We start from the raw sequence: 13,273 nt of genomic DNA, 5'->3' as shown, positions 1-13,273 counted from the left end.
AACTGGGCAAATAAGTTTCCATGACAAGAGAAGAGCTGTCCAATTGAAGAGATCAGAAAAGCTAAGAAATGATATAAACAATAGGCAGCAAAATATCACTATTAGGAAGAGAACAGAATAAACATGTTTCAAAATGGTGCCAGGATCAGACTAAACAAATCCTTGCTGAAGTCAGAATGATACTCTGAAATCGTTTGAAAGGTATGGAAACATGTGTTTCTGCAGTTGTCGCAATTAGACAAAACTGAAATTGGCTATGATGACCAAATAGTGTGTCTCTACAACAAGATGAAATCTGTGCACCATGGGATTACTAAGTTAATAAATAATTCAATATTATTAACACTGGAACATATATTTCTGACGAAGACAGTACATCTGTAACATGAATAAAATAACTTTGCGATTGACATGTTGCACTCAGAAGGTTTTGTGTGTGTGTGGGGGGGGGGGGGGGGGTCAGTGTTACCATTATGCAAATATAAACACTAGACCCATGTTTCTCAACCTTGGGGCACAACAAAGAATGTTTCAAACTTTCATGACTTCTCTACATGTGATATTTTTCTAGATGCAAAAAGCCAAGCACATAAAGTACAAACGAGATATATTTTATTTTATTATTTTGTTTGAATGACTATGAGATATAATTTTACAAATTTATCACGCAAGACTCTTGAACAGGAATATATGAACATAAACATATGGCATGCAATAAGAGAAACTTATTACTATTAAGCAGTAACATAAAAAAACAGCAAACACATAATGTATTTTGTTATTATGGGATGACTATGAGATACAAATCTTGCAAGCTAAGACTCATAAATGGAAACATACGAACATAAAAGGAACTTATGATTCTCTAAGCAATGACATGAAAAATAAACATTAATATAAATTTTATGAAAAGGGTTGCTACTCACCATTTAGTGGAATTGCTGAGTCACAGACAGGCACAACGAGAGGACTGTTGGAAAGTAAGCTTTCGGCCAAAGAATGTGTGTGTGTGTGTGTGTGTGTGTGTTTTCAACAAAGGTCAGCATTTCCGTTATATGTTCCCCCCCCCCCCCCCCCCCCCTTTCTGAAAGTTTCTTGTTGTAGCCACAAAATCTTGCCGTGTAACTTCTGCTGAGGAGTGAGGGCTGTAAGAGAACTCCAAACTATACAAGCTACATATGATGTAAACACATTTCAATAACTCTCCTGTATTTTGCATCCCATATATAAGAGCATTTACAACTATGGGTGGACAGATCTCTCTTCAATTCGTAACTCCATAAACTGTTACATGCAATAGTTTCCATACAGAATCTCAGAACAGAATGACTTTTTTGTAAGCTTTCTCCAATGGTTCCCAGGCATTTTTATTGTTGTCAGCATCTCTTGCTAATTGCCTTTCAAGAAACTGCAAAGCCATGATGCCAAGGTATTAGCAACCCCACCACTGCAGGTGGAGACACTCGATCACCATTGTCTGTTGGTGATGTTCTGTGCTTATGTGTCTCTCACCACATCTACATGTGCATCAAACAACAACACACACAGTGTGAAATTCTCTACTTAAAAACTATGTCAACAACTTTTTTACATGCACATCTTTTGTCAGTGTGAGAAGAAAAAGTGCAACATGTTCTGAATGAACAACGTGTCACACCACAGATCCCTGTACTAAGTTGAAGAAGTCATGTAAAACAACTTACTTAACCAATTACAGTCATTTTATAACCTTTAACTTGTGTTAAACTGTTACGGTTAGTAAACTTAAGGTCTCTTGTCGAAAGTAAATGACATAATATGGATTTCCATTTCAGGTAAGTATTATCACCTTATTCAGTTTCCTTTGAAAAAAGTATCATGTCTTTTTAATATCCTTATTTCCACCTTAACATTACTTATTCAGATTGCTATGGTATACTGATTTAACTATGATGTTGTTTCTTGTATTCTAATATAGTAAGTGACTTGCTCGTTTCAAATTTTATTGCACTATTATCATCCTCCAATGAATTTGCTGACATTGTTGAACTGTCTTAAAAACACATGAGAGATATTTGTCCTGTTTGACCTGTCTGGATCATGATTACAGTATTCTCACTCAAAGATAATCCCATTTGAATAACTAGTAACAGCAGAAGATTCTCAAATTTATTTAGATGTAAACAATTTGAGTCTTTGTTTACCATAAGGTAATGCTGACATTATGATTTCTACTTTCCATGATTTCAAATCTTAGTCCTGTATTTAGCGAAACTGCTATAAAAAAAATGAGATTCAAAGAACACCATTGGTCAGTTAAAGCTATTTAATTTTAACCAGTCTGGAGAATATTTTGTAATATATTATGTATATTAAAAGAATATGTAGCTTATGCCCATTCAAACATTTATTAAAGTATTGCATAAAAATTCAAAGTATACTAGTCAAGAACCTTTTGATATTTTCACTAGCAGAATTGTCCCTTTGTATGCCTGTGTGCATATGTGTGTGTGTTTAAGTTCTAGAATTCTATTTTTTTTCTTTGGAAAGGTAACTGATTTTGCTGTGGAATAGCAATACTTTGTAATCTGCACCCATTTATTTATAGAGTTTCTCAAACACTTGTGTTTTTATATGATGAGTTTTTACAAAGTTGATATGGAACCAACCTTTTGAATGACATCACTCAAAATGATTTCCATCTATGGTCTTCACCATTAAGGCCTCTCTATGTAAAAAGCAGTGAGTGGTCACTGATGGGTTTTAATTCTGCACTAAAGTTAGAAACCCCTTTACATTTCCTGTTATTACAGCAGCACCATCAATATTTACAGCAATGCCATCTGACTGGGTCCATTATCTTGAAAGACACTTACAACAGCAACAAACATATCAGCACCAATGGTTGTTTCTAGTTCTTGACAAAATGAGGATGGTATTACTCAATAATTTCTGATGTGCAAACAAATCTGATAGAAGATAATAACTGAGCTTTTCTGGATATGTCAGTGGTTTCATCTGACTGGAGAGCAAACTGCATGTTTGTTAAGTTTTCTATAACTTTACTTTGAATAGCAACTGACATGCCTATAATGTGCTGATGAACTGTATCATTTGACAAATGTAATTTTGAAATCTATTCAATGACTTCTAGTCCCAAAAGAGTAGCTATCATTTGACATATGTAATTTTGAAATCTATTCAATGCCTTCTAATCCCAAAAGAGTAGCAACAATTTCTTTATGTGCTGATAAAATAAGCTCTTTGGCAATGTTATGCGGTTTTGGTTTCTTACCTGTGTTTTTATGTTTTGCAGATGATGATGATGACACAGTTTTTGTTCTCTTTTGAATATAAGTACATTCATCTCTCCTTGGATGTAGAAGAGCTGTTGGCATCTAGGTCTTTCTTTTTCCTTATGATCACTATGATGGGCAGATTCTTGCAAATTAGGCTACTCAAAGAACCAATTTGGTGATAAATATTTTATGTACTAGATATTTTATCTGCAGGAGATTAGAATACATTAAAAATCTTGTGATACACATGATGTGTATTTGGAGAAAGAACTATGATTAGTTGTTGGTTGGCTTCCACTATTGACTCATTGAAACATCAGTCACAAAGTTATTTCCTTATTGGAGTTTGAGTATAATGGGACTAGCAACTATAACAAAAATATTAATAGTAATATAGGTGCCAAGGTGCCACCAAAATGCAGAGCATTGTCGGATCACCTAATGTACAGCATGCTATGAAGGCAATACCATGTTTTAACAATACTGTGTTTTACTGCTTATACACTAAAGAGCCAAAGAAACTGGTACATCTGCTTAATATTGTGTAGGGCCCCTGCGAGCATGCAGAAGTGCTGTAACACAACATGGCATGGACTCAACTAATATCTGAAGTAGACATGGTGGGAATTAAAACCATGAATCCTGCAGGGCTGTCCATAAATCTGTAAGAGTATGAGGGGGTGGAGTTCTCTTATGAACAGTGCATTGCAAGGCCTCCCAGATATGCTCAATAATGTCCTGACTGGGGAGTTTGGTGGCCAGCAGAAATGTTTAAACTCAGAAGAGTGACCTCGGAGCCACTCTATAGCAATTCTGGAGACATGGGGTGTCGCATTGTCCTGCTAGAATTGCCCACGTCCGTCGGAAAGCACAATGGACATGAATGGATGCAGGTGATCAGATAGGATGTTTACGTACATGTCACCCGTCAGAGTTGTATCTAGATGTATCTGGGGTCCATATAACTCAAAGTGGACATGGCCCACACCATTACAGAGGCTCCATCAGCTCGAACAGTCCCCTGCTGACATGCAGGGTCCATGTATTCATGACATTGTCTCCATACCTGCACAAGTCCACCAGCTCAATACAATTTGAAATGAGACTCATCTGACCAGGCAACATGTTTCCAGTTATCAACAGTATTGGAATACACATGCCTATACCATTTTATTTGGCACTTCACTGTATTATGGAGTAAAACCTGCTCTTATAGTGGCAACTCACAATTTTTGAGCTATGAAGACAGTAAGTCTGCTTCGTGGTGTTTATTAAGTCATTTCATTGTGTCATTCCAAACAGTCAGAATGATATTTTTAAAAAACGAAATACAAACCAGGATATAACCAAGCGGTTTCCACTCCGTGAGTCACAGAAGCATCAGAGAAGTGTTTAACTGACAGTGACTTTGAACAAGCGTGTTTGGCCAAGTACTGGTCCAAAGGCCACTAAGAAAGATTACACAAAGAAGAGCTTAATGCTGCTGCCTGCAACAGTAAGCAGGGCAGTCTGTGTGCTTGCTTTGAGAGATACCTAAGTGAAACTAAATACTGGGATGAGGAAATGGTCCCGCTGACTGTTAAAGATATCAAAGGTAGCCTCTCATTTCACATCAGAGAGAAATGTCATTGTTCCTGATGATGACATGGATGAGTGACTGATACAACCAGTTTATTTGAAGAGGATAGACAAACTGCCAAAAATAATGCTCGTCCATCACACGACAATAATAACAGATGTATGAGTGAGCAGAATGATCAGCACCCAAATGAAATTTGTGCAACTAACAGGTACTACCAATGCATGAAAACCCATGTTCTGAGTGGCAAGGTAACTCGAATGGCAATGAGCAAAATTCATGACAATCAATTAACGGGTGGTGGAAGAACTGAAGAAATAAATGTTACCATTGTGGATATCAAAAAAGAGTATGTGATCAGAATCATGATTCAGATGAACTGTCTGATTCTGGTCCATAGTAAAACTAATTGTGGCCAGAGAAGTTAGCCCCAATGTATTGGTTGAAAGGAATGTGAGAGGCAATGATTTAGATGTTCACATGCTACGCTACAATAATGGCATGGTCATGACAGATTATTTACATTGATTTTGGAGCTGAGATGACATTAATCTCAACTGCCTTGTTCAGAAGAATATCTGAATGGAAGAAGGTCCAACGTTGTGAGTTAGCATGTGAATTATATTAGATGTTGAAGTACAAGAAGTAGGGCAGTAAGGCTACAGGTCCATCTGGAATTAAAACTTAAGGAACAGGTAGTGTGTCACAACTTCCTTATTGTTGCCAGACTCTTGGCTGATTGTATATTAGGTGTCAATTTACTAGCAGAGAAAGGTTAATTGATAGACTTTTCTGTAGGAAAATTTGTTTTGTGACTGTTAGACCACATTTTAGAGATAGATATATTAGCTTCACCTGAGTTCTGTTGCTGATTCTGTTTGCAGGTATGAGTGCAAATGGTTGGAACCAATCCCAGGCCCATGCATCTTAGCATCTTCGATGCTGTAGTGTTGCTAATTTAATAATGACCATAAGCAATAAAGTATATGAGTCAAGTCACATCAATGACCTATGGAACACCAGACTGCATCATGTTCTAACCAGTTAGTGATTTTTTTGAGGGAGATACCTGGCATTATAAATTGCTGTGATTGCAGACTTGATTGTGTCACCAACTGTCATTCTACTCCATCATGTGAGCAAAAAGAACAGCCATTACAAAAAACACACATCAGGTGTTACATCAGGTAATCATCCTGACAAACACAACAACAAACTAAATGACATAGGAGTTGCTGTTAGACAATAAGGAAATCAACGAATGATGCAAGCCCATTCCAAAGCTTGAATGTGATAGGAAATCTCACAAGAATAACGAAAAAGAAGCAGTAATAAAATAATTATACATATCAAAGAAAAAATATTTTAGCAGAAAAGTTACTCTTATTCAAAATTATATAGTCAGCAACCATAACAAGTCTCCACTGACAGCTGAGAAAATACAGAAGTGTGAATTTCTGTGTATTGGTCAATTTGAAATCTTACATATACAACACCCAGGATCATACTTGCTTTGCTTTCCCAGTTCAGGAAGAATAAAATGACAGCATTTGTATCAGGATATGAAATCTTACTATAAGTGGTTGAACTCACGAATCTTTTCTGTAGTAACCTGTACATTAATACAACTACACCATCACTACAGCAGTGTTTGTCACACAGTTTAAGTAGCGCATCGTTTGGCTGCTCTAGGCCTCCACTAGAGATTACCAGTCATGGTTTGGCACTTCAGCTGCATGTACCTAATAGCCCCAGGTGGGCAAATGCTCTTTATATTCCCATGCACCAGCTCCGGCTTGAAGTTCTGTACCTGCTACCAAGTATACTTTGTTCCTGTCCTGTAGCTGTCATATGCTGTATTGTAGTACTTACATTTACACTGTCACACGATGACCTAATAAACTGTGGATTTCTTATAACTGTGTCTGTAATTATGTTCTGAGAGAGAACACAGGTGGTGATGAGAAGACCTTTCATATGTTCAACTTAGAGCTTTCGTGTGTGCAAGCTCAGTAACAGTTTTTTCATGTGCTTCTCAAACACATCTATGGCAACAGCAACTCTTCATAGCTCTCTTAGACAACCTCATGGCGTCATGTACTATGAGGTGTTCAAACCAAGTGACAGAATCACAGGTGCTCGTTCATACCTTTATCGCACAGATGCTGTACAGCTCCAACTACTATCATTCCCTAGTAATTGGGCCGGCCAGGATGGCCGAGTGGTTCTAGGCGCTACAGTCTGGACCGCGCGACCGCTACGGTCGCAGGTTCGAATCTTGCCTCGGGCATGGATGTGTGTGATATCTTTAGGTTAGTTAGGTTTAAGTAGTTCTTAGTTCTAGGGGACTGATGACCTCAGATGTTAAGTCCCATAGTGCTCAGAGCCATTTGAACGCTAGTAATTGACCCCTGACTTTGACTTGTATTTTGGTTACATCCGGACGTGTGGAAATGTTTACTTTTATTTGGTGTATGACTATTACATTTTAATTGAAAAGGGAGTGGTAATATTTTACAATAAGTGTGCTTTTTTGAACATTTTTTTGGTGAGTAATAGCTCTGAAGAGATACAAAAGCCAGACTGCAATTGTGTTGAAAATTTCCTTTGCACTGTTTAAGCATACAACCATTCCTTTCGAAATCGTCATTTTGTCATAATAATGGTGGATGTAGATGGCTGCAGTTTGCCTAATGGTGATATGTATGGTCAAGACAAAAGATGTAAATGCAAGCTCTGTTGTTGCCTTTCACAAATGGGAACAGACTAGTGATATGCACCAGGAAAAATGGTGTAAATCCTGCAGTGTCTTGTTTGACGGTAGCACCTCATCCCAGTTGCTCTGCTCAACACTGATGAACATTGATAGCATGTCGGCCAAGGTCTTATTAAGGCGTTCAGTAAGCCTAGTAGTTTGCAGAAGGTGGACAGTTGTCATGTGATGAGTAATGCTGCACCGACGGTTTATCTCTGTCACAAGATTTGATGGAAAAACTTTCCTTTGGTCCATAATTAATGACCTTTGGGCACCGTGTTTTAATACAATGTCTTCCACAATTAATTTGGCTACCTCAGATGCTTTGGATGTTTTCATGGCTTTTGAAATGCCATAGCATGTCAGACAATCAGTGCAAACAATAATCCAACCATTGACACTAGCACATGTTGGAAAACATCCGAGGAGGTGAATCCCAACATGCTGTAAAGGTGTTTTGGCTGGTGGAATTGGTATGATTAGGCCAGGTGGTTTCTGAGGAACTGCCTTTCTCCTCTGGCACTCTCAACAGTGCGGCACATAGTGAAAGACACTCCAAAATAAACCTAACCAGAAAAATCTCTTGCGGATTCTATTATATGTCTTAATAAATCCTAAATGTCCGGCCTCGGATGTGTCAAGGAATTTCTGTAGAACATCTAAGCGCATGTGTTTAAGAATCACTGGTAGCCACCTCTTCCCAAACAGATCAAAGTTTTTCTTGCTAAGTACTCCATTAACTACCTTAAATTGTCCTTTCACATCTTCTGGCCAATTTAAGGCACTTCATAATTTGAGATATCTTGGCGTCCTCCTTCTACTCAGCAGAGAGATCTTGGAGTGCAGCGAGACAGTCACTATCTTTGTCAAAGTCTTGATGGTCTTGCTCAGGGTTTCTTGAGAGACAGTCTGCATCTTGATGTTTTCTTCCACTTTTGTATACTATGGTAATGTCATACCCTTGAATACATAGTGCCCACCTGGCAAGTTGTTCTGTTGGATCATTAAGACCTGTCAACCAACAAAGCGAATGATGGGCTGTAACAACTGTGAATGGCCTCCCATAGAGATACTGTTGAAATCTGCACATGGGCCAAATCACAGCAAGACATTCTCTTTCTGTAGTTGAGTAGTTTCTCTTGGCTTTTGTAAGTATCCTACAAGCATAGGCTATAACCTTCTCTTTTCCATCCGCAAGTTGCACCAGAACAGCACTGATCCCATACCCGCTGGGATCTGTGTGTAGTTCTGTAGGTGCTCTCTCATCATACAGACCAAGTACAGGGTCAGTCGTCAAAGCTTTTTGCAGCACATCAACAGAATCTTGTTGAGCACCACCCCAGATAAATTTAGCATCAGCTTTTAACAACTTTGGAGTGGCCTGGCTTTGATACAAAGTCTTTGATTAAACGGCAGTAATAAGAACATAATCTGAGGAAGCTTCTCACATCCCTAAACTTTTAGGAATAGGAAATTCCGTTATAGATCTCACCTTTTCTGGGTCTGGCCACACACCTTTGTTTGACACAAGGTGTCTAAGTATTTTGATTTCTTTTACTCCAAAGAGACACTTTCTTGGATTAAGTTTCAGTCCGCCTTATTGGAGACACTTAAGAACGGCCCTCAGTCTTTTTATATGTTCATCAAATGTCTCTGAGAACACTATAATGTCATCTAAATAACAAAGACACATCAGCCACTTCAGGTGCTTTAGAAGATCATCCATCATCCATTCAAAAGTTGCTGGTGCATTACAAAAACCAAACAGCATTACCTTAAACTCATACAGGCCCTCAGGGGTGATGAATGCAGTTTTTTCACGACTAGCCTCATCTACTTTGATTTGCCAGTATCCCAAGTACATGTCCATGGTTGAGAAAAACTTAGCCCCCCTCAGACAATCTACTGTATCGTCAGTTGGTGGAAGAGGGTAAACGTCCTTTTTAGTTATCTTATTATGCTTCCTGTAATCAATGCAAAAGTGCCAACTGCCATCCTTCTTCCTAACGAGGACCACTGGTGATGACCAAGGACTCTGCAAAGGCTGAATGATGTCACTCTTCATCATTTTCTCTACCTCATCACAAATTATTCGATGTTCTGTTGCTGACACATGGTATGCTCTCTGGCTAATTGGTTGATGGTCTCCAGTGCTAATCTGATGCTTCACCATCAATTTGTCTAATTTGCTCTTCACCTGCAGATTGAAGCATTCAGAGGACTCTTGAAGAATGGCAAGTAGCTTCTTCTGTTGTTCCTTAGTGAGATATGGTGATAGTTGAGCTAGAAGATCTTGTCTCATAGTGGTAGTGCTAATTTTGCCCACAGACTCGGCATGGAAGGTTTCTATGACACTCAGCTGTTCTTCAATTAATGGCTGCATCTTGGAAGGATCTGCGGTTCTTGGCAACAGTTAACTATCCACAATACACCAAATCTGTTCTTAAACGAGATGACAGAGGCTGGGATGACCAAGTTATTCTTCAGTGGTATGCTTCTCTTACATTCCACTACTAGATCATGGGTTGATGCATGGTATGACACGTGACAAGTTACCTTTCTAGCGCTGACTGCAGGAATGATCACTTCATCCAGCACACGTACTCTCCACACACTTGGATGTGCATCTTCCTCTCCACAGTATGTCATCTCATCTCGCATAATCTTCGAGTGAATACGATCTATAATTTCCCGAGAAGCTCTCAAAAAGTCCCATCCGAGATTGACGTCATGATTACACTCTTGTAAGACGATGAATTCTAAGGGCTGTGTATGGCCACTTATACCCACATGAATGGTACATCTTCCTGTAGGTTTTACATATTTCCCATTGGCCACCTTCAGCAGAGATGTTTTGTTGTTGACGAATATGGTTTTCTGCAGCTGGCAATGGTACTTCTCCAAAATGACTGAATATGATGCTCCAGAGTTCACAAGAGCTTGGGCTGGTCGGCCATCCATGAGGATATTGACATAGTTTCCTTTCATTTTTATAGTGATTGATGGTGGAGGATTTTTCTCTTTGGTGGCCTCACCTCCAAGGAAGGTCGCACCCTTTAGTTTTCCGGATTGTGATGGTAGGTGATCGGCTGGAGCTTCTAAACAGTGATGGAGACCTTGATCAGTGTGTTGGGGAGTGTCCTTTCCAGTGGCTAGCTTGTGGTGATGGTGACCTACTTCGTCCTGCACCCACATCTTCTTGTTCATCTTTGTCGTCCCGAAGTTGGCGTCAGCTAAGATTGGTCTGCGGTCTTCTGGTGTGGGTGTCATCAAATATCCGCCACCTTTCTCGACAATAGCACACCACATGTCCTGGTTGTCCACAGTGGAAACATACTGGCTTGTTATCCTGGGTCCTCCAGACATCAGTCTTCCTTGGTGCCTAAACAGGTTCCTCATGCGGCGTTGTAGGAATGTAACCCAGTCTGGGTCTTGACTTTTTCACTATTTTAAAGGGAAATGAAGGACGAGAGATGGGGTTCAATGTCTGCTCCGCTTCCTCCATGATGACCTCTCAAAGCATCTCTGTTTTTTGCTCACTGTGCAACCCAAGCGCCTTTTGAACTTCCTCTCTCACTATCTGATGAAGAAAACTTGTGAAATCAATTACTTCCTCCATCACAGACATTGATAGCTAAACACACAGTGTCATCCCATTTGTTAAATTTGGCTATACGCTCATATACCCTCAGCCACTTGTTTGGATCTTGGCCATCGTCACCAGAGAAGCCAGAAGGATGTTTCGTGTGGTGGCACACAGTTGCCGTCATTGTAACGCCCTCTTCTTCTTCTGTCTCCTATTGATTTCAATCTGTTGAATATGGCTCAAACTTGGGTTTCTCGCCATGTAAACGGCGGCTCTGTCGTGGCCTAATGGGAACCACTGTGTCGTCGATAATGTGCGCTATCACAAGTTCCAATACCCAGCGCCTCCACCAGAATAATGTCACGTAGAAGAAGGTGTAATTAGATGAATGATGAACACTAACTTCACTTAATGAAGGTTTATTCAGCACTTGCACATACAAGAGCATGGAGTAAACTGCCTCTGACCAGAACACATACAGTATATATACAGCTACAGCACATTCCAGTAGACTGATTCTTGACATTTGTGGATACTTCTAGAGTGTACTTGAACTGAATATAGAAATTAAAATGGTACAGTCCAGGGGAGTTTTGAACTCACAACCCTGCAAGCAACAGTTTAGTATCATAACCACTAGACCACGGTGCTACTCAGCTTGTTCCATGAACATATTACATAATATGTTGTTGCATATGAAATTTAGCTAACTTATTGAATTTTTCTTTACAGTTGGGTAGAGGTATCTATCACCAGTCTTTAGAAAATTGATCTAATGTAGCACACTCATTTGCAATCATGCTGTGCCAGCGGTAAAGCCAGAGATTAGTATCCACAACATTCCTCTTATTTCGTAAACAGTTTCAGATTTCTAAATGAGATTTTGTCAAATGACAGCGCACATCATTATTATGCAAAAGTTCATTATCTACATGTTATTCCAGTAACTACAGACTTTTTCAGTTAAGGAATGTAATTTTTAAGGCCATCAGTAGCTGGTGAAACGAGAAATGCTATGGATTTTGAAACATAACTGAAAACATTACACATTTTTTGTACTAAGGATGTGCTTTTTCATACCTCACTGACCTTATTTTTACTCAGTTCCTCACTTAATAAACCATTGTTTCAGAATTCTCTCACAGCTGCGTACGGGCAACATATTAGTGAGGTGAGACTGTGTAAACTCTGCTGCGTTCTGACAAAAGAACCAAATTTTAACATGGCAACCAGAGAACTGTGTAGGTTTTACTAAAAATTTACCATTCATGACACTTCTCTGAAAGTTACAAATGATTAAGAAGCCAAGCAAAAATAAATCACTGCATTTTTGGCAGAATTCTTTTTAGATACAAATATATTTACTTATACTTTATACTTAATATTTATAAAAAATGTGAGCATAGGTTTCAGTGTAGAAAGGCACTTCCCATCCAGCTCTTGGAATTTCCCCTACAATACCTGCCTGTAGCTCCCACCACTACCATCCTCCGCACGCATGCCCTGCCGTCTTCCCGTCATGGTAGAGCATCTCAATCACTTACAGCCAATAGCTACTGACCTCTGCAGGCAAATGCTCTTTATATTGTCATGCACTGGCTCTGGCCAGCAATTCTATACCTGTCACCAAGCAGTTTGTATCTGTCTGTATCTGTCACTATGCTGTATTGTATTACTTACATCTACGCTATCACACCACGACCTAAGTAACAGAGGATTTCTTATAACTGTCTCTCTTATTGTGTACTGAGTCACAACTTGCCTTGCAAATAAATATTTTCCTGCAGACATATGAACGAATATTGTCAGTGGCACAGCATGGGTATATTATTCAAGTTTGGGTTGGTTATGATGTTCTGCATGCTTTGATTTATGAGTTTTGGTGGCAGTTAAGAAAGTTATGTGTTGCTTAGTTTAACAGTTTTTCATGGGCGACCTGTACTGTTAGAATAATGCTATATAGGCCATGATAGTTAAATTTTCTAGTAATTGTTATGTACGTGCAATGCTGATAAATTGTAATTGTGAATTGCCAATGGCTTGTTATCCTTTCCAGATTGGAAATGACTGTGCTC

At 39.1% G+C, this 13,273-nt stretch overlaps 1 protein-coding gene across 1 annotated transcript in view; it reads right to left on the bottom strand.

The window, feature by feature from the left end:
* Positions 1-13,273, bottom strand: part of LOC126095181 (vascular endothelial growth factor receptor 1) — a 549,049-nt gene that overhangs the window by 332,512 nt on the left and 203,264 nt on the right. The window lies entirely within an intron of this gene.

Source organism: Schistocerca cancellata, chromosome 8 (genome assembly GCF_023864275.1).
Source record: "Schistocerca cancellata isolate TAMUIC-IGC-003103 chromosome 8, iqSchCanc2.1, whole genome shotgun sequence".
NCBI lineage: Eukaryota > Metazoa > Arthropoda > Insecta > Orthoptera > Acrididae > Schistocerca > Schistocerca cancellata.
Note: the sequence above shows the minus strand (reverse complement) of the source record. Positions and strands in the feature narration are given on the sequence as shown.